This window comes from Ambystoma mexicanum, chromosome 6q (assembly GCF_040938575.1).
Source record: "Ambystoma mexicanum isolate Mex_15411 chromosome 6q, UKY_AmexF1_1, whole genome shotgun sequence".
Classification (NCBI taxonomy): Eukaryota; Metazoa; Chordata; class Amphibia; order Caudata; family Ambystomatidae; genus Ambystoma; species Ambystoma mexicanum.
In genome coordinates this window covers 851,607,186-851,631,290 of record NC_090937.1, presented here as the reverse complement: position 1 = coordinate 851,631,290, position 24,105 = coordinate 851,607,186, and positions in this window count along the sequence as shown.

The following is a 24,105-nucleotide window of genomic DNA, read 5'->3' as shown; positions in this document are numbered from 1 at the left end:
GAGTTTCCCGATCAAACTCATGCACGCATGCACACAGCACACATACATTGTACAACAGACCAACCCATGCCTTCTTTTTTTCAACAGACCCCAAAGAATGCCTACCAAAAAGCAAGTCCGTAGAAAGGAACGCAGAAGTAGAGCAAATAAAAATAAAAGTGTCCAACCTAAGCATCCATCTGTAGCAGAGTTTGTAGAGAACTTTGAAACAAAAAAGCTAATACAGTCGTTTAGCGAAACAAAGGAAGCTTCAAGTACCGAAACTTTACCTCCTCAAACAAAATGTGGCACGAAACACAAAACTCTTCACAAAAAAATCGGCTACCAGTACTGCTAACAATGCACCTATTAATCCTGATATAGTAACAAGAACCTATAGTAAAAAAATTATTTTAGCAAAAATGTTTTGCCTCAGAGTCCTTCAGAATCTAATGAGAAGAGGACCGAAATCATCCTCACCCCTTAAAACCTACCGTATAAAATTAATCCTACAAGCTCTCGTGGACAGTGCAATCCTTCTCAAAAAGAAGTTGTTTATATTAGTGTTAAATAGGATGAAACCACTAACAAAACTAAGTACCAAACTACAAAAGAAACTTATCAATAAACGGAATGTGAACAAAAATAACTTCTTACATATTTGTGGAGGTGAATGGAGTCACGCAACAACCACAGAACCATATTTTAATGAAGCATACAAACAAAATCAAACACACACAATTGCCATCCATAGCAGTGGACGAGGGTATGAAAAAATCAATAATACCATCATGCAACAAGAAACACTGCTTAGAAAAGTATCCCCTGAAAACTGAGAATTACCTCTTGATTCGACTGAACCAGACCATCCAGTATACAAATGGCCGTGCACGTCAATGTGTGCCATTCCTAACAAATCTTTCAAATCTTTACATCAGTTCATCAATCGGTATGTGAAAGGTAAAGACAAAATTGAAATGAATGTGCTGAAAAATATGGATATCTGTCCAGTGCGCAAATACACAGGACTACAAGGACAGTCATTAACCTGCATTTCTGTACCTATTTTCAAAAGCACCTTTCATGATATCAATACATCATTCAATTGTAAGAAATCTAGTGCATAAAATATACTATGCTAAAAGTCCAGCTTCAGAATTAGCCAATTTAAATAACACTCTTCTGCATGGTACACCCAAATACCTACAAGAAGAAATTTACTGTATCCAGAGAAAATATTTTGGAAGTGAAAACCACTTACAAAATGCAATAGTTTTAGAACAGACTAGCAACAATTCTGCACATAGCAACCTTCTATTACATACATACAAAAAAGAAGTACTAAAATTTAAAAGTGCATCGGCTGAAATACCAAACCATGTGTGTGTGTGTTGCCGCAGAACGTTTTGCAAAAGGAACACAAATAATATAGACATAGCATACAAAATAGAAGACAATGAAGATTCCAAATGGTTTGAATTAGCTCTCTACCTTTTAGCAGAAAACAAATATGAAATAAGTGAACCCCTAATATGTTGCACTTACTGCACTACAAAACTAGACAACAACCAAACTCCTTCACGTGCTATCACAAATAATTTGGAATTGTTCCCACTACCAAAAACCCTGCAACAACTCAATTTGTATGAGAGCTTCATAATTCAAATAGTTCACCCATTTCAAGCAATTATACGCCTTCACCCAAAAACAGCAAAATTACCTCCCTCTGAATTGGTGAAAGGCGTTTGTGGCAAAGTAGTTTATTTGCCATTAGGTCTAACCGAAAATGTACACACTCTAGGAGTGCAACGTTCAATACAGCATTTTTTAATTGTATTTGTAAATGGTGCACCAACAAAAGACAAAACAATGTGTCAACAACTAGTGGACCTACATAAAGTTAGACAAGCCTTGCAATATCTAAAAGACAATAACGAATACTACAATAAAATAAATATTGAAGAAAGCTTAAGGGAAACAACTGAAATAATTGAAGAGTCATCAGTAACTGGACAATTCGAACTTCTGGATCCTGCTGCAGTATCCACTCTTTTGGACCAGTACACAATTCATCCATTGCATTCCAATGAAAGCATAGATGATGCACTAGAAACATACCAAATGCAACAAACCAAAGGTTTACCAATGAGCATAAAAATTATAGAAGTACGTGCTTTTCCACTGCTATTTCCTACTGGCAATGGTGGAAGATACGATGATAGACCCACTCAGATTACAGCATCAGAATACCGCTCATTACGAATGTATTTGCAAGATCCCAGGTTTCGACAAATTGTGGAATACATATTCCACCTACTCTTTGAAAGTGAACTAGCAACCCTATGTTCCGGAGTTGCACACATTTTGAAATCTGGAAACCACTTTAAAAATATGTCACCTACGCAATTAATACAAAAAGTACAAGAAAAAGATGAGGTTTTACAATCAAGTATAACAAATTTGTTTGCAAACATGCGTGGCACAAAAGAATACTGGTTCTGATGGCACGGAGACGTACGTTGTATGATCAGAAACCTTGGACCACCAACTTGGTTTGTTACACTAAGTTGTGCAGAATATGCATGGGAAGATTTACATGAGTTCCTACACATATCAAACAACCACAAAACCAACATAGATTTATTAACACCTGGAGAACTTTGCTCTCTAGAGCCAGTTAATGTGTCAAGATATTTCCATCATCGTTTCATTGCTATGCTACACTTTATTTGCAATAAAACTCTTCCTCCCCTCGGAGAAGTGCAACACTTCTTTTGGAGAAAAGAATACCAAGCGAGAGGAGCACCAAATATTCACATGCTTTTATGGATCAAAGGTGCACCTAAATTTGGTCATGACACTGATGCCACTGTTTTGCAGTTCATCCAAAAATATGTCACTTGTGAAATCCCTTCACAACGGACACACAGTGACCTGCGTGGGCAGATTTTACAATTTCAAAGACACAAATGTGGCAAATATTGTTGTTGCAAATACAAAAACAAAGGGAAATACTACACCAAATGCCGCTTTGGTTTTGTCACGCGCAGGAGGAATACCCTCATGCACACCGCTCTACATAACACTCATATTGATAGAGGTAGGACCACTCGTACTCTGACTCCTGGGGATTCCCGACACGTAGCACAGCTAGACTCCCCAAGTTACAGCCAGCTCCTCATAGGGTCACGCTACCTGTGGTGCGGGGGAGGCGTGATCAATCCTTGTTCCGAGGCACGCACAGAGGGTGACTTCATTGGTTCCCTCGTTTACAGTGGCAACTACCATGGAGATTGCGAGCTGCTGGAGCAGCCGATCGCAACCACTTCCTGGTTGTAGGACGCTTTCCCAATCACGTGCTCTGAATTCCGCTCAGGTGATCGGGAGTCATTGTACATAAAAGCCGGGCAATTTGACTCGCTCGTCGCTTCACAGCTGTTGTTATGACACTGTTCGGCATTCTCGATTCAAGACTCGGATTCTACGGATAAAGACCACAGCTCACGTACTACGGATTGCTCTTTCTCACCCCTCTTGTACTGTTATTCTGGTTTTGTTCGGATTTTCTGATTTTTTGACCTTTGGATAACGATTAACGGACTGATTTGGAAATCTTCTTTGGTTTGACGTTTTCTCCCCGCTACCTGGATTCGACCATTGGATTTTATTTTGACCTGCCTTCGTGGTTCTTCCTGAACTGCTATTGTGCCTTCAAGTGTTCCACGCTTACCTAAGCGCCACGAATTTGTCAAGGATCTTACAGGTGTGTAGCCGGCACTTATCCTTTGGTGCCAGGCTTTATGGATTGTTGACGTTCCCCTTGCACCACAGCCTCAGAGTCCCAAGCACCTTCCCATTGGGTTTAGGTAAGCCCTTTTTGTATACAGTTTACATGTAGGAATATTACTGTGCTTGTTTGTGCTAATACCTGGCTTCCTTTCAACAGCTTTTGGGGTTCTCGGCGGCGTCGGATCCTGTGAACAACAACCACCTATGGCCTCAAGGCTCGCACAGGGAGTAGTTCTCTCTCTCTCTGTGGGGAACTTGGGGACAGAGGTCTATATACTCTACACGACGCAGCAAGACAAGACAGGTTTCCCTAGACCAGTTACAGAAACAGGTGAAGTGAACAACTTAATGTCTTCAGTTCCACATAGTGAATCACCTAAGAACACGTATTACATAAAAAGAACAGAAGAATCAAAATATATCAATGGTTACAATGCAATCATTGCCCTCTTATGAAATGCAAACACAGATGTGCAGTACATTGCAGACAATTCCACTGCTGTTGCATGATATGTTACAGCCTACTTAACAAAAGCAGCAAAAAACAGAGCTGCAAGACCTCTGGGATGACCTATCATCAGACAAAACACTATCTCAGAAATTGTACAGCTTAGGCATAAAAATGCTCTCTCATAGAGAATGTGGAGCCTATGAAGCGGCAGATCGTTTAACCGGTACTGCTTTGTAAGGAAAATCAGACATAGTATGGCTAAGTCTTGGTCCTGCTAAATCTAGAAAAAGTGTTCTGAAATCATATAAGGACATAGAAACAATTGCCAGAAATGATCCTAACAGCCAAGACATTTAAAAAAAAACAATTTACTGGACACATACTATCCAAACAGGAGTAGCACTTTGGAAATCATGTGTGTATACCACATAGCTCAAAACTTTGCATACAAAAATAATATAAAACCCAATGAAAGCAAAGGCAGATATAGAGTCACAGATTGTGAAGGCAGCTTAGTGAAACTTGCCAAACGAAGTTTAATTAATCATGTTACATTGTCATTAAAACTCAACAGAAAGAACTATATTACATGTCTCTGCTACAACTTTTTAAACCATGGAGAAAAGAGGAAGAGATACTAGATAACTATGACTGCTATGAAGATGCTTTCAAAGCAAATGAAAGCGCTGTGACTGATGTGAACTTTACGCAGTACAAAACAATGTTGCATAATGAACAGCAACAGGAAGAAGAACTTCAGGCCCAACTAGATAAGAACTCTTCCGATAGTAGTCAACCTTCTGTAACAGGAAGCCAAGAACCACTAGGACAGCCACTAATAGCAAATGAGGCAGAATTAGCTATGACAGAAGTGGAAAACACCATGTGTCACTACCAAGAAGATATACAAGACTTAACTGTACAACAAGCAAAACTTAAAGATCAGCGCACCATTTTTGAAGACGTAACAAAACAAATTGCACATGGTGTACAACACGAAAATAAAGAATGTACCTGCCAAAATTACAAACCTATACTGCTGTACGTCAGTGGTGAAGCTGGGTCAGGAAAAACATTCTTAATCAAAATCATCAGCAAGTTCCTTCAACAATTGACAAACAACAAACTGTCAGCTGTTGTAACTGCCCCCACAGGTTTAGCTGCCTACAACATAGGCGGTGTCACTTTACACAACGATTACTACTTCTTCCCGTAGAACACCAAAACAAATTAGAATATTACAAACTTTCTGCAGAAGCTGCAATGGAACTACGCAGAGTATTAAAGCAAATGAAAATGCTACTAATAGATGAAGTGAGCATGGTCTCCAACCTAATGTTGGCTTTGATTCACCTCAGATTGCAAGAAGTACTTAAAATAAACTATGAAGAACTCTTTGCAGGGAAACACATTATCGTTTTCGGAGATCTTCTACAATTGACACCAGTGAAAGGTGAACCTATTTTTAAAACCTTAGGACTCAAACTCTGCCATAAAACTGTTGGCAGCATAGGAAATGTCAACCTTTGGCAACATTTCCAATATAGAGAATTAACAGAAAACATGCGGCAATCTGCAGATCTCACTTATGCCAACATCCTAAAAAGTATTAGAGTTGGTGTACTATCTCAAGAAGCACAAGCAATATTGAAAAACCAGCGCATTTATGCACTTTATGGCGATAATGCATGTGCTACTGATGTTATGGAACAATTAGCGCACAAAAATGTCAAATGTATGGCCTTAATGCCAACTCTTGCAAGCTGTTTCAAATTCAATGAAACAATGTTAAATAAAGAAATGCAGGAAACAAAAAATACTGACAGTGGTGCACACCTGGTAACATTTGATATAGAAATTCAAATCGTCATTATACGTACAGCAGAGCTGATTTAAGAATTTTAAGGTGCGGGGGAGGAAACAAGGCCTTGGCACAAAGCCTAAATCAGAAAAGAGAAAATAGAAGAGGGCCCAAAAGGTGGGGCCCTCCCGTCCCCTGCACACTATTTATTGATGCCACATAGGGCCTTCAAATATATAGATATAAATCTATCAATGGATAAATATATAACAGCAGTTTTGTTAGTTGAGCATATAACGATTTATTTGGCAAAGAAGAAAACAAAATAAAATTTGCCAAAAAGCACAATCTGTTATACAAAGTAATTCATGACGTATGACAAATTAAAACAAATTGCGATGAAGCAATAAATGATGAAGAGATGATGCTGTCCAATTGTGGGGTGGCCGACGCGTTTCGAGGGTAACCTCTTCTTCATAAGGGCCCAATTGAACTGTTGACAACATTACAAAGAGACAAAAAGTAAAATCTTTTATTTTATTTCCATACCAGTCAAGGACTGACTGACAAGCTGTACATAACTCGAGATGCTAGCGAGATGGTGAAAAGCAGAATACTGGAGATCTAGTATGGTGAAAAGAGTGAACTCTCAGATACAAGAGAAATACTCTATACTAATAACTAAACCCATAACAAAGGAGATGTATTGTGTGAGATCCACCTACATGGTGAGATCTAGAAAATGGCGTGATAAAAGATTGAACAGATCGAGATAAGCCAAAGGCGGTAGTGGGTTATAAATAGCAAGGACCACCCTTGAATAGTGAAAAAGCAGAGACAATATGGGGAGCGTGTATAAGAAAAAAACCTTACCCCTCCTATGGACGGGAAAAGAAAAAAGAAAAACTCCAAAAGAGCGTTACTGAATAAAATAAATAATACTTAGAATGAACCGAAAACTGTTTTAAAGAATGCACTCACTCGAGTTGCGGGACGGGTAGCCAAGGTATCAGGGGCATCCGTGTGGTCAACAAATATTTGAAACAATTATACGATGCAGGGCATCTGCAAAGAGACACGTACTGCTGGCACCTAAGTGGGGACACATACATTTCTGTTATACTGAAGAGAAATGAACATGGGGTCTCCCAACCGGGCAAAGAAATCCAAGTAGCGGTAGCTTACCTATACAGTGTGTAGAACACTGTTAGTGGAAACTGAAACCGGCAGGCAATGGCTCCGCACGGTCGATACCTAGGAAACGAACTGTGCTGGGGACACGCCGTCAGACGTAAAAAGGAAACTAAATAATAAACATAAAAAAGGGGGCATAGAGGACGGTGAGTGAGGAATATGGGGGCCATCTTGCAATGGCGCATAGTGCAATCGTACTCATAAGGACTGACCAGAGATCAGGATGAATAAGAAAGGTAGAGTAAATATGTTCCATAGTGAAATTTAGGAATTCTGGTGTTCACCATCGTAACGCATTTTATAATTTAGGTACTAAAAAAACAGAAATTTGTGAATAGTACAGTAATCATTACAGTCATGATAGATAACACAAATGGTACATGCAGTTTACTCTAAATAGTCCAAAACAAATCATATAGAGTAATGAGGCTACTCATTATATAGTGAAACAATTATGATACAATGGCAAGGGGATTGAGGGCAAGGATAAGAGATTGCGATATAGCCTATTACTCATACAAGGTTCGAAATTTAGGAATTCTGGTGTTCACCATCGTAACGCATTTTATAATTTAGGTACTAAAAAAGCAGAAATTTGTGAATAGTACAGTAATCATTACAGTCATGATAGATAACACAAATGGTACATGCAGTTTACTCTAAATAGTCCAAAACCAATCATATAGAGTCATGAGGCTACTCATTATATAGTGAAACAAATATGATACAATGGCAAGGGGATTGAGGACAAGGATAAGAGATTGCGATATAGCCTATTACTCATACAAGGTTCGAACCCATAGAAAGATGGTTCAATAGGTCATTCGTGGACAAGTGCAAACAATTAAGTAAATATAGGCAAATCAAACAAAGGAGAATACAGTTCCTTTGGAGAAAACATCAAAGTCACAACAATTGTAATGAAATAGAATATTAAAGTAGTGTAAACAAAAAATTGTTTTAAATCCGGGATACAGACACTTGTGTATAGTAATTGGCAATGTAGTATGTGGATTTCACAATTAACTATAGAAAGCAACTCAAAGAGAATTCATCATTCAGACCCTTAGGTTGCAAAGTGTCAAGTGTGTGGATCCAGTACTTCTCTCGCTGTGACAACAGGGATTGGTAATTGCCACCTCTGGGTGGACGTTTGACAATTTCTATAACTTGAAATTTAATTTGTGCAATCGTGTGTTGGAATTCGATGAAATGCCTTGCCACTGGGGATCTGAGATTCTTACATCTGATGGTGGATTTGTGTTCTGACCATCTTTCTTTGACGGGTCTTATGGTTTGTCCTATGTATAATTTACCACAGGGACATTTCAATGAATAGATGACACCTGCGGAGAGGCAGGTGGAAAAATCTCTGATTTTGAATTTCTTCCCAGTTTGTGGGTGAGATATCGTTTCACCTTTTATAACATTGTTACAGTTCGTACAATTCAAGCAGGGAAATGTACCCTTCTTTATGGTACTCAGTACAAGTTGTTTGTCTTTAGGAGGTCTTTCCGCTCTCACTAGTTTATCTTTGAGATTGTGTCCACGTCTAAAGGCCATCATTGGTGCTTTAGGAAATAATTTCAGGAGAAAGGGATCATTGTGTAGTATGGTCCAATTTTTACGCAAAGTTTTGCTGATTTGGAAACTCTGTCGTGAATACTTTGAAATGTAGAGTAGCGGTGTGGGTTTGTCTTTGACTTTAGGGATGCGTAGTTGTTCCTTCGTGAAGGTCTCTGATCTGTTGCGGGCTTCTCCTATGACAGTATCTGGATACCCCCTAGAACCAAATCGTTCAACTAAAAATGAACATTCTGAGTCAAGGCCTGCTGGATCTGAGATAATTCTCTTCAATCTTAACATTTGACTGAATGGTAGGCTTTTAAGCATGGGTTTAGGATGGAAACTGCTGAAATGTAAAAGATTGTTCACGTCTGTTGGTTTATGGTACACCGTGGTGTCGATGTGACCCTCTTTGATCTGTAAGCTCACATCCAAAAAATGTAATGAAGGATCCCCTACTTCCATTGTGAATTTGATTGTGTTATTTACTGAATTCAGATATTCCAAAAAGAGATCCAATTCATCTCGTGTTCCACACCAAATACCAAAGATATCATCTATATAACGTTTCCAGGTCAAGATTTTGAATGACCAAAATGGGTGCTCCAACACGTTTTCTTTTTCAAATTTATACATGTAGGTGTTAGCATAAACCGGAGCCATGGCAGACCCCATTGAAGTACCTGATGATTGTACATAATATTGGCCCTGAAATCTAAAATAACTATTGTGAAGAATTATTTCCAATAATTCCACAATAAATTCTTTATTCCCTCTTATATGTTCATGATTCAACAGAAGCCAGAGTACAGCATCGACCCCTTCGATGTGGGGAATAGAGGTGTAAAGGCTGCATACATCCATACTAAAGAGAATACAGCTAGTGTCCAGGGCTATGATTTCTTGTAAACAATTGAGGAAGTCTGTAGTATCCTTCAGGTAGGTTGGTATTTTCTGAATTAGAGGTTGAAGTAAACGATCCACATAGATGGCCAAGGGGTCAAATATGCTATCGGTTCCCGCAACTATTGGTCTGAGTGGCGGATTAATATTGTCTTTATGAACCTTTGGTAGGCCATAGAACACAGGCGTGATTGGATATTTGTTTATAAGGAACTGACTTGTTTTTAAATCAATCCAGTTGTTTTCCAAAGCATTGTCAACAGCTTTCTGGATGATGGCTTTGATTCTAAATAGTGGATCATTATCAAGTTTTGTATAAGTAACGGTGTCATTAAGTAGTTCCAAACATCTCCGTGTGTAGTAAGATGAATCCATGATCACGGTTGCCCCACCCTTATCCGCAGGTTTGATAATTAAATCTTCATCTTTAGCCAACTGTTCAACATGTTCAAGTTGGCTGTTCTTGATATTAACTGGTTTAGTGCTATGATAGTTAATTCTATTGAGGTCATTAATGACACTCTTCTCGAAGAGATCCAAGATCGAGTTTTGAATCTGAGGGTCGAAAGTACTCTTAGGGCGCATCTGTAAGATGTCATCCTCTAGGGCCTGTGATTCTGTATCCAAATCGGATTCGAAAAACATCTTCAATCTTAATTTCCTCAACAATCTGTGAAGACAGATTTTTTCTTCAAAAAGTGATGTGTTGCAAGTAGGGACAAAGGAAAGACCACGGTTTAAGATATCAAGTTGGCCACTCGTCAGGTTTTTGCTTGATAGGTTCATGACTAGATTTTCACTTATTTGTATCTTCCTTTTTGTGTTTTTCTTGCCTCGTCGTGTTTTTCTTTTTCTTTTGGTCTGTCTCTCAGGCCTAAAAAAACACCTGTGGTACTAGCAACTGTCCCAGATTGAGATGGTATAGGGTGGGGAGTTGTAGTCCCAGGTGTTGGAGCTTGCTGTGAAGTTTGTTCTTGTGACTGATCTTTCAGTATTGGTTCTCCCACACTACTACTACTACTGTCACTCCCTGAGTTGGAGTTATTAGGATTATTAGCTCGACTTCTGATGACGTTTCTGTGATGGTAAAACTCCTGCCAGGTATACACGATATCGTTCAAATAATCGAACGTATCACGTTTAAACTTACGTAGTTTCCTTTGTTCTATGTCTGCTTTGTAATTACTCAATTTGGAGTTGATGTCTTCCAAAAGTTGTGTCAGATCCTCTTTTGACTTGAATTCTAAAAGCTGTGTTGTCAGTGCTTGTATGTCTTTGTCGATGGATGTCAATGACTTGGAAAGTTCCTCAATCGTAAGTAAGATCAAGTCAAGTGAACACTTGTTCAGAATTTGATCCCATTTAGCGACAAATGCTTTGCTCTCGCTGCAGAGTGTAGGTCTCAAATATACCCTCAAACCTCTAGGGATTCTCTGTGATTTGTAATATTCCACTAGGGTACTGGCATGTAATTTCTGCGATATCTCACGTCTAATGAGTTTTTCTAATTGAAAGATTATTTTGTCTGGGCTAACTTTACTCTGTAAAGATTGGTCTGTATCCTTGATGAGAGCTAATATGCGTTTAGCTTCTTCCGCATCAAATGCAAGTGTAATTGCGTGTTTATCTGTGATCTCATTGATGCGAGAAAATGACATATTTATAATGAACAAAATTTATATCAGGGTGCTCCCCACTTGGTACGTGCCACACTGGAAGACCAGTACATATGGAGGAAACAAAAAATACTGACAGTGGTGCACACCTGGTAACATTTGATATAGAAATTCAAATCGTCATTATACGTACAGCAGAGCTGATTTAAGAATTTTAAGGTGCGGGGGAGGAAACAAGGCCTTGGCACAAAGCCTAAATCAGAAAAGAGAAAATAGAAGAGGGCCCAAAAGGTGGGGCCCTCCCGTCCCCTGCACACTATTTATTGATGCCACATAGGGCCTTCAAATATATAGATATAAATCTATCAATGGATAAATATATAACAGCAGTTTTGTTAGTTGAGCATATAACGATTTATTTGGCAAAGAAGAAAACAAAATAAAATTTGCCAAAAAGCACAATCTGTTATACAAAGTAATTCATGACGTATGACAAATTAAAACAAATTGCGATGAAGCAATAAATGATGAAGAGATGATGCTGTCCAATTGTGGGGTGGCCGACGCGTTTCGAGGGTAACCTCTTCTTCATAAGGGCCCAATTGAACTGTTGACAACATTACAAAGAGACAAAAAGTAAAATCTTTTATTTTATTTCCATACCAGTCAAGGACTGACTGACAAGCTGTACATAACTCGAGATGCTAGCGAGATGGTGAAAAGCAGAATACTGGAGATCTAGTATGGTGAAAAGAGTGAACTCTCAGATACAAGAGAAATACTCTATACTAATAACTAAACCCATAACAAAGGAGATGTATTGTGTGAGATCCACCTACATGGTGAGATCTAGAAAATGGCGTGATAAAAGATTGAACAGATCGAGATAAGCCAAAGGCGGTAGTGGGTTATAAATAGCAAGGACCACCCTTGAATAGTGAAAAAGCAGAGACAATATGGGGAGCGTGTATAAGAAAAAAACCTTACCCCTCCTATGGACGGGAAAAGAAAAAAGAAAAACTCCAAAAGAGCGTTACTGAATAAAATAAATAATACTTAGAATGAACCGAAAACGGTTTTAAAGAATGCACTCACTCGAGTTGCGGGACGGGTAGCCAAGGTATCAGGGGCATCCGTGTGGTCAACAAATATTTGAAACAATTATACGATGCAGGGCATCTGCAAAGAGACACGTACTGCTGGCACCTAAGTGGGGACACATACATTTCTGTTATACTGAAGAGAAATGAACATGGGGTCTCCCAACCGGGCAAAGAAATCCAAGTAGCGGTAGCTTACCTATACAGTGTGTAGAACACTGTTAGTGGAAACTGAAACCGGCAGGCAATGGCTCCGCACGGTCGATACCTAGGAAACGAACTGTGCTGGGGACACGCCGTCAGACGTAAAAAGGAAACTAAATAATAAACATAAAAAAGGGGGCATAGAGGACGGTGAGTGAGGAATATGGGGGCCATCTTGCAATGGCGCATAGTGCAATCGTACTCATAAGGACTGACCAGAGATCAGGATGAATAAGAAAGGTAGAGTAAATATGTTCCATAGTGAAATTTAGGAATTCTGGTGTTCACCATCGTAACGCATTTTATAATTTAGGTACTAAAAAAACAGAAATTTGTGAATAGTACAGTAATCATTACAGTCATGATAGATAACACAAATGGTACATGCAGTTTACTCTAAATAGTCCAAAACAAATCATATAGAGTAATGAGGCTACTCATTATATAGTGAAACAATTATGATACAATGGCAAGGGGATTGAGGGCAAGGATAAGAGATTGCGATATAGCCTATTACTCATACAAGGTTCGAAATTTAGGAATTCTGGTGTTCACCATCGTAACGCATTTTATAATTTAGGTACTAAAAAAGCAGAAATTTGTGAATAGTACAGTAATCATTACAGTCATGATAGATAACACAAATGGTACATGCAGTTTACTCTAAATAGTCCAAAACCAATCATATAGAGTCATGAGGCTACTCATTATATAGTGAAACAAATATGATACAATGGCAAGGGGATTGAGGACAAGGATAAGAGATTGCGATATAGCCTATTACTCATACAAGGTTCGAACCCATAGAAAGATGGTTCAATAGGTCATTCGTGGACAAGTGCAAACAATTAAGTAAATATAGGCAAATCAAACAAAGGAGAATACAGTTCCTTTGGAGAAAACATCAAAGTCACAACAGTTGTAATGAAATAGAATATTAAAGTAGTGTAAACAAAAAATTGTTTTAAATCCGGGATACAGACACTTGTGTATAGTAATTGGCAATGTAGTATGTGGATTTCACAATTAACTATAGAAAGCAACTCAAAGAGAATTCATCATTCAGACCCTTAGGTTGCAAAGTGTCAAGTGTGTGGATCCAGTACTTCTCTCGCTGTGACAACAGGGATTGGTAATTGCCACCTCTGGGTGGACGTTTGACAATTTCTATAACTTGAAATTTAATTTGTGCAATCGTGTGTTGGAATTCGATGAAATGCCTTGCCACTGGGGATCTGAGATTCTTACATCTGATGGTGGATTTGTGTTCTGACCATCTTTCTTTGACGGGTCTTATGGTTTGTCCTATGTATAATTTACCACAGGGACATTTCAATGAATAGATGACACCTGCGGAGAGGCAGGTGGAAAAATCTCTGATTTTGAATTTCTTCCCAGTTTGTGGGTGAGATATCGTTTCACCTTTTATAACATTGTTACAGTTCGTACAATTCAAGCAGGGAAATGTACCCTTCTTTATGGTACTCAGTACAAGTTGTTTGTCTTTAGGAGGTCTTTCCGCTCTCACTAGTTTATCTTTGAGATTGTGTCCACGTCTAAAGGCCATCATTGGTGCTTTAGGAAATAATTTCAGGAGAAAGGGATCATTGTGTAGTATGGTCCAATTTTTACGCAAAGTTTTGCTGATTTGGAAACTCTGTCGTGAATACTTTGAAATGTAGAGTAGCGGTGTGGGTTTGTCTTTGACTTTAGGGATGCGTAGTTGTTCCTTCGTGAAGGTCTCTGATCTGTTGCGGGCTTCTCCTATGACAGTATCTGGATACCCCCTAGAACCAAATCGTTCAACTAAAAATGAACATTCTGAGTCAAGGCCTGCTGGATCTGAGATAATTCTCTTCAATCTTAACATTTGACTGAATGGTAGGCTTTTAAGCATGGGTTTAGGATGGAAACTGCTGAAATGTAAAAGATTGTTCACGTCTGTTGGTTTATGGTACACCGTGGTGTCGATGTGACCCTCTTTGATCTGTAAGCTCACATCCAAAAAATGTAATGAAGGATCCCCTACTTCCATTGTGAATTTGATTGTGTTATTTACTGAATTCAGATATTCCAAAAAGAGATCCAATTCATCTCGTGTTCCACACCAAATACCAAAGATATCATCTATATAACGTTTCCAGGTCAAGATTTTGAATGACCAAAATGGGTGCTCCAACACGTTTTCTTTTTCAAATTTATACATGTAGGTGTTAGCATAAACCGGAGCCATGGCAGACCCCATTGAAGTACCTGATGATTGTACATAATATTGGCCCTGAAATCTAAAATAACTATTGTGAAGAATTATTTCCAATAATTCCACAATAAATTCTTTATTCCCTCTTATATGTTCATGATTCAACAGAAGCCAGAGTACAGCATCGACCCCTTCGATGTGGGGAATAGAGGTGTAAAGGCTGCATACATCCATACTAAAGAGAATACAGCTAGTGTCCAGGGCTATGATTTCTTGTAAACAATTGAGGAAGTCTGTAGTATCCTTCAGGTAGGTTGGTATTTTCTGAATTAGAGGTTGAAGTAAACGATCCACATAGATGGCCAAGGGGTCAAATATGCTATCGGTTCCCGCAACTATTGGTCTGAGTGGCGGATTAATATTGTCTTTATGAACCTTTGGTAGGCCATAGAACACAGGCGTGATTGGATATTTGTTTATAAGGAACTGACTTGTTTTTAAATCAATCCAGTTGTTTTCCAAAGCATTGTCAACAGCTTTCTGGATGATGGCTTTGATTCTAAATAGTGGATCATTATCAAGTTTTGTATAAGTAACGGTGTCATTAAGTAGTTCCAAACATCTCCGTGTGTAGTAAGATGAATCCATGATCACGGTTGCCCCACCCTTATCCGCAGGTTTGATAATTAAATCTTCATCTTTAGCCAACTGTTCAACATGTTCAAGTTGGCTGTTCTTGATATTAACTGGTTTAGTGCTATGATAGTTAATTCTATTGAGGTCATTAATGACACTCTTCTCGAAGAGATCCAAGATCGAGTTTTGAATCTGAGGGTCGAAAGTACTCTTAGGGCGCATCTGTAAGATGTCATCCTCTAGGGCCTGTGATTCTGTATCCAAATCGGATTCGAAAAACATCTTCAATCTTAATTTCCTCAACAATCTGTGAAGACAGATTTTTTCTTCAAAAAGTGATGTGTTGCAAGTAGGGACAAAGGAAAGACCACGGTTTAAGATATCAAGTTGGCCACTCGTCAGGTTTTTGCTTGATAGGTTCATGACTAGATTTTCACTTATTTGTATCTTCCTTTTTGTGTTTTTCTTGCCTCGTCGTGTTTTTCTTTTTCTTTTGGTCTGTCTCTCAGGCCTAAAAAAACACCTGTGGTACTAGCAACTGTCCCAGATTGAGATGGTATAGGGTGGGGAGTTGTAGTCCCAGGTGTTGGAGCTTGCTGTGAAGTTTGTTCTTGTGACTGATCTTTCAGTATTGGTTCTCCCACACTACTACTACTACTGTCACTCCCTGAGTTGGAGTTATTAGGATTATTAGCTCGACTTCTGATGACGTTTCTGTGATGGTAAAACTCCTGCCAGGTATACACGATATCGTTCAAATAATCGAACGTATCACGTTTAAACTTACGTAGTTTCCTTTGTTCTATGTCTGCTTTGTAATTACTCAATTTGGAGTTGATGTCTTCCAAAAGTTGTGTCAGATCCTCTTTTGACTTGAATTCTAAAAGCTGTGTTGTCAGTGCTTCTATGTCTTTGTCGATGGATGTCAATGACTTGGAAAGTTCCTCAATCGTAAGTAAGATCAAGTCAAGTGAACACTTGTTCAGAATTTGATCCCATTTAGCGACAAATGCTTTGCTCTCGCTGCAGAGTGTAGGTCTCAAATATACCCTCAAACCTCTAGGGATTCTCTGTGATTTGTAATATTCCACTAGGGTACTGGCATGTAATTTCTGCGATATCTCACGTCTAATGAGTTTTTCTAATTGAAAGATTATTTTGTCTGGGCTAACTTTACTCTGTAAAGATTGGTCTGTATCCTTGATGAGAGCTAATATGCGTTTAGCTTCTTCCGCATCAAATGCAAGTGTAATTGCGTGTTTATCTGTGATCTCATTGATGCGAGAAAATGACATATTTATAATGAACAAAATTTATATCAGGGTGCTCCCCACTTGGTACGTGCCACACTGGAAGACCAGTACATATGGAGGAAACAAAAAATACTGACAGTGGTGCACACCTGGTAACATTTGATATAGAAATTCAAATCGTCATTATACGTACAGCAGAGCTGATTTAAGAATTTTAAGGTGCGGGGGAGGAAACAAGGCCTTGGCACAAAGCCTAAATCAGAAAAGAGAAAATAGAAGAGGGCCCAAAAGGTGGGGCCCTCCCGTCCCCTGCACACTATTTATTGATGCCACATAGGGCCTTCAAATATATAGATATAAATCTATCAATGGATAAATATATAACAGCAGTTTTGTTAGTTGAGCATATAACGATTTATTTGGCAAAGAAGAAAACAAAATAAAATTTGCCAAAAAGCACAATCTGTTATACAAAGTAATTCATGACGTATGACAAATTAAAACAAATTGCGATGAAGCAATAAATGATGAAGAGATGATGCTGTCCAATTGTGGGGTGGCCGACGCGTTTCGAGGGTAACCTCTTCTTCATAAGGGCCCAATTGAACTGTTGACAACATTACAAAGAGACAAAAAGTAAAATCTTTTATTTTATTTCCATACCAGTCAAGGACTGACTGACAAGCTGTACATAACTCGAGATGCTAGCGAGATGGTGAAAAGCAGAATACTGGAGATCTAGTATGGTGAAAAGAGTGAACTCTCAGATACAAGAGAAATACTCTATACTAATAACTAAACCCATAACAAAGGAGATGTATTGTGTGAGATCCACCTACATGGTGAGATCTAGAAAATGGCGTGATAAAAGATTGAACAGATCGAGATAAGCCAAAGGCGGTAGTGGGTTATAAATAGCAAGGACCACCCTTGAATAGTGAAAAAGCAGAGACAATATGGGGAGCGTGTATAAGAAAAAAACCTTACCCCTCCTATGGACGGGAAAAGAAAAAAGAAAAACTCCAAAAGAGCGTTACTGAATAAAATAAATAATACTTAGAATGAACCGAAAACGGTTTTAAAGAATGCACTCACTCGAGTTGCGGGACGGGTAGCCAAGGTATCAGGGGCATCCGTGTGGTCAACAAATATTTGAAACAATTATACGATGCAGGGCATCTGCAAAGAGACACGTACTGCTGGCACCTAAGTGGGGACACATACATTTCTGTTATACTGAAGAGAAATGAACATGGGGTCTCCCAACCGGGCAAAGAAATCCAAGTAGCGGTAGCTTACCTATACAGTGTGTAGAACACTGTTAGTGGAAACTGAAACCGGCAGGCAATGGCTCCGCACGGTCGATACCTAGGAAACGAACTGTGCTGGGGACACGCCGTCAGACGTAAAAAGGAAACTAAATAATAAACATAAAAAAGGGGGCATAGAGGACGGTGAGTGAGGAATATGGGGGCCATCTTGCAATGGCGCATAGTGCAATCGTACTCATAAGGACTGACCAGAGATCAGGATGAATAAGAAAGGTAGAGTAAATATGTTCCATAGTGAAATTTAGGAATTCTGGTGTTCACCATCGTAACGCATTTTATGATTTAGGTACTAAAAAAACAGAAATTTGTGAATAGTACAGTAATCATTACAGTCATGATAGATAACACAAATGGTACATGCAGTTTACTCTAAATAGTCCAAAACAAATCATATAGAGTAATGAGGCTACTCATTATATAGTGAAACAATTATGATACAATGGCAAGGGGATTGAGGGCAAGGATAAGAGATTGCGATATAGCCTATTACTCATACAAGGTTCGAAATTTAGGAATTCTGGTGTTCACCATCGTAACGCATTTTATAATTTAGGTACTAAAAAAGCAGAAATTTGTGAATAGTACAGTAATCATTACAGTCATGATAGATAACACAAATGGTACATGCAGTTTACTCTAAATAGTCCAAAACCAATCATATAGAGTCATGAGGCTACTCATTATATAGTGAAACAAATATGATACAATGGCAAGGGGATTGAGGACAAGGATAAGAGATTGCGATATAGCCTATTACTCATACAAGGTTCGAACCCATAGAAAGATGGTTCAATAGGTCATTCGTGGACAAGTGCAAACAATTAAGTAAATATAGGCAAATCAAACAAAGGAGAATACAGTTCCTTTGGAGAAAACATCAAAGTCACAACAGTTGTAATGAAATAGAATATTAAAGTAGTGTAAACAAAAAATTGTTTTAAATCCGGGATACAGACACTTGTGTATAGTAATTGGCAATGTAGTATGTGGATTTCACAATTAACTATAGAAAGCAACTCAAAGAGAATTCATCATTCAGACCCTTAGGTTGCAAAGTGTCAAGTGTGTGGATCCAGTACTTCTCTCGCTGTGACAACAGGGATTGGTAATTGCCACCTCTGGGTGGACGTTTGACAATTTCTATAACTTGAAATTTAATTTGTGCAATCGTGTGTTGGAATTCGATGAAATGCCTTGCCACTGGGGATCTGAGATTCTTACATCTGATGGTGGATTTGTGTTCTGACCATCTTTCTTTGACGGGTCTTATGGTTTGTCCTATGTATAATTTACCACAGGGACATTTCAATGAATAGATGACACCTGCGGAGAGGCAGGTGGAAAAATCTCTGATTTTGAATTTCTTCCCAGTTTGTGGGTGAGATATCGTTTCACCTTTTATAACATTGTTACAGTTCGTACAATTCAAGCAGGGAAATGTACCCTTCTTTATGGTACTCAGTACAAGTTGTTTGTCTTTAGGAGGTCTTTCCGCTCTCACTAGTTTATCTTTGAGATTGTGTCCACGTCTAAAGGCCATCATTGGTGCTTTAGGAAATAATTTCAGGAGAAAGGGATCATTGTGTAGTATGGTCCAATTTTTACGCAAAGTTTTGCTGATTTGGAAACTCTGTCGTGAATACTTTGAAATGTAGAGTAGCGGTGTGGGTTTGTCTTTGACTTTAGGGATGCGTAGTTGTTCCTTCGTGAAGGTCTCTGATCTGTTGCGGGCTTCTCCTATGACAGTATCTGGATACCCCCTAGAACCAAATCGTTCAACTAAAAATGAACATTCTGAGTCAAGGCCTGCTGGATCTGAGATAATTCTCTTCAATCTTAACATTTGACTGAATGGTAGGCTTTTAAGCATGGGTTTAGGATGGAAACTGCTGAAATGTAAAAGATTGTTCACGTCTGTTGGTTTATGGTACACCGTGGTGTCGATGTGACCCTCTTTGATCTGTAAGCTCACATCCAAAAAATGTAATGAAGGATCCCCTACTTCCATTGTGAATTTGATTGTGTTATTTACTGAATTCAGATATTCCAAAAAGAGATCCAATTCATCTCGTGTTCCACACCAAATACCAAAGATATCATCTATATAACGTTTCCAGGTCAAGATTTTGAATGACCAAAATGGGTGCTCCAACACGTTTTCTTTTTCAAATTTATACATGTAGGTGTTAGCATAAACCGGAGCCATGGCAGACCCCATTGAAGTACCTGATGATTGTACATAATATTGGCCCTGAAATCTAAAATAACTATTGTGAAGAATTATTTCCAATAATTCCACAATAAATTCTTTATTCCCTCTTATATGTTCATGATTCAACAGAAGCCAGAGTACAGCATCGACCCCTTCGATGTGGGGAATAGAGGTGTAAAGGCTGCATACATCCATACTAAAGAGAATACAGCTAGTGTCCAGGGCTATGATTTCTTGTAAACAATTGAGGAAGTCTGTAGTATCCTTCAGGTAGGTTGGTATTTTCTGAATTAGAGGTTGAAGTAAACGATCCACATAGATGGCCAAGGGGTCAAATATGCTATCGGTTCCCGCAACTATTGGTCTGAGTGGCGGATTAATATTGTCTTTATGAACCTTTGGTAGGCCATAGAACACAGGCGTGATTGGATATTTGTTTATAAGGAACTGACTTGTTTTTAAATCAATCCAGTTGTTTTCCAAAGCATTGTCAACAGCTTTCTGGATGATGGCTTTGATTCTAAATAGTGGATCATTATCAAGTTTTGTATAAGTAACGGTGTCATTAAGTAGTTCCAAACATCTCCGTGTGTAGTAAGATGAATCCATGATCACGGTTGCCCCACCCTTATCCGCAGGTTTGATAATTAAATCTTCATCTTTAGCCAACTGTTCAACATGTTCAAGTTGGCTGTTCTTGATATTAACTGGTTTAGTGCTATGATAGTTAATTCTATTGAGGTCATTAATGACACTCTTCTCGAAGAGATCCAAGATCGAGTTTTGAATCTGAGGGTCGAAAGTACTCTTAGGGCGCATCTGTAAGATGTCATCCTCTAGGGCCTGTGATTCTGTATCCAAATCGGATTCGAAAAACATCTTCAATCTTAATTTCCTCAACAATCTGTGAAGACAGATTTTTTCTTCAAAAAGTGATGTGTTGCAAGTAGGGACAAAGGAAAGACCACGGTTTAAGATATCAAGTTGGCCACTCGTCAGGTTTTTGCTTGATAGGTTCATGACTAGATTTTCACTTATTTGTATCTTCCTTTTTGTGTTTTTCTTGCCTCGTCGTGTTTTTCTTTTTCTTTTGGTCTGTCTCTCAGGCCTAAAAAAACACCTGTGGTACTAGCAACTGTCCCAGATTGAGATGGTATAGGGTGGGGAGTTGTAGTCCCAGGTGTTGGAGCTTGCTGTGAAGTTTGTTCTTGTGACTGATCTTTCAGTATTGGTTCTCCCACACTACTACTACTACTGTCACTCCCTGAGTTGGAGTTATTAGGATTATTAGCTCGACTTCTGATGACGTTTCTGTGATGGTAAAACTCCTGCCAGGTATACACGATATCGTTCAAATAATCGAACGTATCACGTTTAAACTTACGTAGTTTCCTTTGTTCTATGTCTGCTTTGTAATTACTCAATTTGGAGTTGATGTCTTCCAAAAGTTGTGTCAGATCCTCTTTTGACTTGAATTCTAAAAGCTGTGTTGTCAGTGCTTCTATGTCTTTGTCGATGGATGTCAATGACTTGGAAAGTTCCTCAATCGTAAGTAAGATCAAGTCAAGTGAACACTTGTTCAGAATTTGATCCCATTTAGCGACAAATGCTTTGCTCTCGCTGCAGAGTGTAGGTCTCAAATATACCCTCAAACCTCTAGGGATTCTCTGTGATTTGTAATATTCCACTAGGGTACTGGCATGTAATTTCTGCGATATCTCACGTCTAATGAGTTTTTCTAATTGAAAGATTATTTTGTCTGGGCTAACTTTACTCTGTAAAGATTGGTCTGTATCCTTGATGAGAGCTAATATGCGTTTAGCTTCTTCCGCATCAAATGCAAGTGTAATTGCGTGTTTATCTGTGATCTCATTGATGCGAGAAAATGACATATTTATAATGAACAAAATTTATATCAGGGTGCTCCCCACTTGGTACGTGCCACACTGGAAGACCAGTACATATGGAGGAAACAAAAAATACTGACAGTGGTGCACACCTGGTAACATTTGATATAGAAATTCAAATCGTCATTATACGTACAGCAGAGCTGATTTAAGAATTTTAAGGTGCGGGGGAGGAAACAAGGCCTTGGCACAAAGCCTAAATCAGAAAAGAGAAAATAGAAGAGGGCCCAAAAGGTGGGGCCCTCCCGTCCCCTGCACACTATTTATTGATGCCACATAGGGCCTTCAAATATATAGATATAAATCTATCAATGGATAAATATATAACAGCAGTTTTGTTAGTTGAGCATATAACGATTTATTTGGCAAAGAAGAAAACAAAATAAAATTTGCCAAAAAGCACAATCTGTTATACAAAGTAATTCATGACGTATGACAAATTAAAACAAATTGCGATGAAGCAATAAATGATGAAGAGATGATGCTGTCCAATTGTGGGGTGGCCGACGCGTTTCGAGGGTAACCTCTTCTTCATAAGGGCCCAATTGAACTGTTGACAACATTACAAAGAGACAAAAAGTAAAATCTTTTATTTTATTTCCATACCAGTCAAGGACTGACTGACAAGCTGTACATAACTCGAGATGCTAGCGAGATGGTGAAAAGCAGAATACTGGAGATCTAGTATGGTGAAAAGAGTGAACTCTCAGATACAAGAGAAATACTCTATACTAATAACTAAACCCATAACAAAGGAGATGTATTGTGTGAGATCCACCTACATGGTGAGATCTAGAAAATGGCGTGATAAAAGATTGAACAGATCGAGATAAGCCAAAGGCGGTAGTGGGTTATAAATAGCAAGGACCACCCTTGAATAGTGAAAAAGCAGAGACAATATGGGGAGCGTGTATAAGAAAAAAACCTTACCCCTCCTATGGACGGGAAAAGAAAAAAGAAAAACTCCAAAAGAGCGTTACTGAATAAAATAAATAATACTTAGAATGAACCGAAAACGGTTTTAAAGAATGCACTCACTCGAGTTGCGGGACGGGTAGCCAAGGTATCAGGGGCATCCGTGTGGTCAACAAATATTTGAAACAATTATACGATGCAGGGCATCTGCAAAGAGACACGTACTGCTGGCACCTAAGTGGGGACACATACATTTCTGTTATACTGAAGAGAAATGAACATGGGGTCTCCCAACCGGGCAAAGAAATCCAAGTAGCGGTAGCTTACCTATACAGTGTGTAGAACACTGTTAGTGGAAACTGAAACCGGCAGGCAATGGCTCCGCACGGTCGATACCTAGGAAACGAACTGTGCTGGGGACACGCCGTCAGACGTAAAAAGGAAACTAAATAATAAACATAAAAAAGGGGGCATAGAGGACGGTGAGTGAGGAATATGGGGGCCATCTTGCAATGGCGCATAGTGCAATCGTACTCATAAGGACTGACCAGAGATCAGGATGAATAAGAAAGGTAGAGTAAATATGTTCCATAGTGAAATTTAGGAATTCTGGTGTTCACCATCGTAACGCATTTTATAATTTAGGTACTAAAAAAACAGAAATTTGTGAATAGTACAGTAATCATTACAGTCATGATAGATAACACAAATGGTACATGCAGTTTACTCTAAATAGTCCAAAACAAATCATATAGAGTAATGAGGCTACTCATTATATAGTGAAACAATTATGATACAATGGCAAGGGGATTGAGGGCAAGGATAAGAGATTGCGATATAGCCTATTACTCATACAAGGTTCGAAATTTAGGAATTCTGGTGTTCACCATCGTAACGCATTTTATAATTTAGGTACTAAAAAAGCAGAAATTTGTGAATAGTACAGTAATCATTACAGTCATGATAGATAACACAAATGGTACATGCAGTTTACTCTAAATAGTCCAAAACCAATCATATAGAGTCATGAGGCTACTCATTATATAGT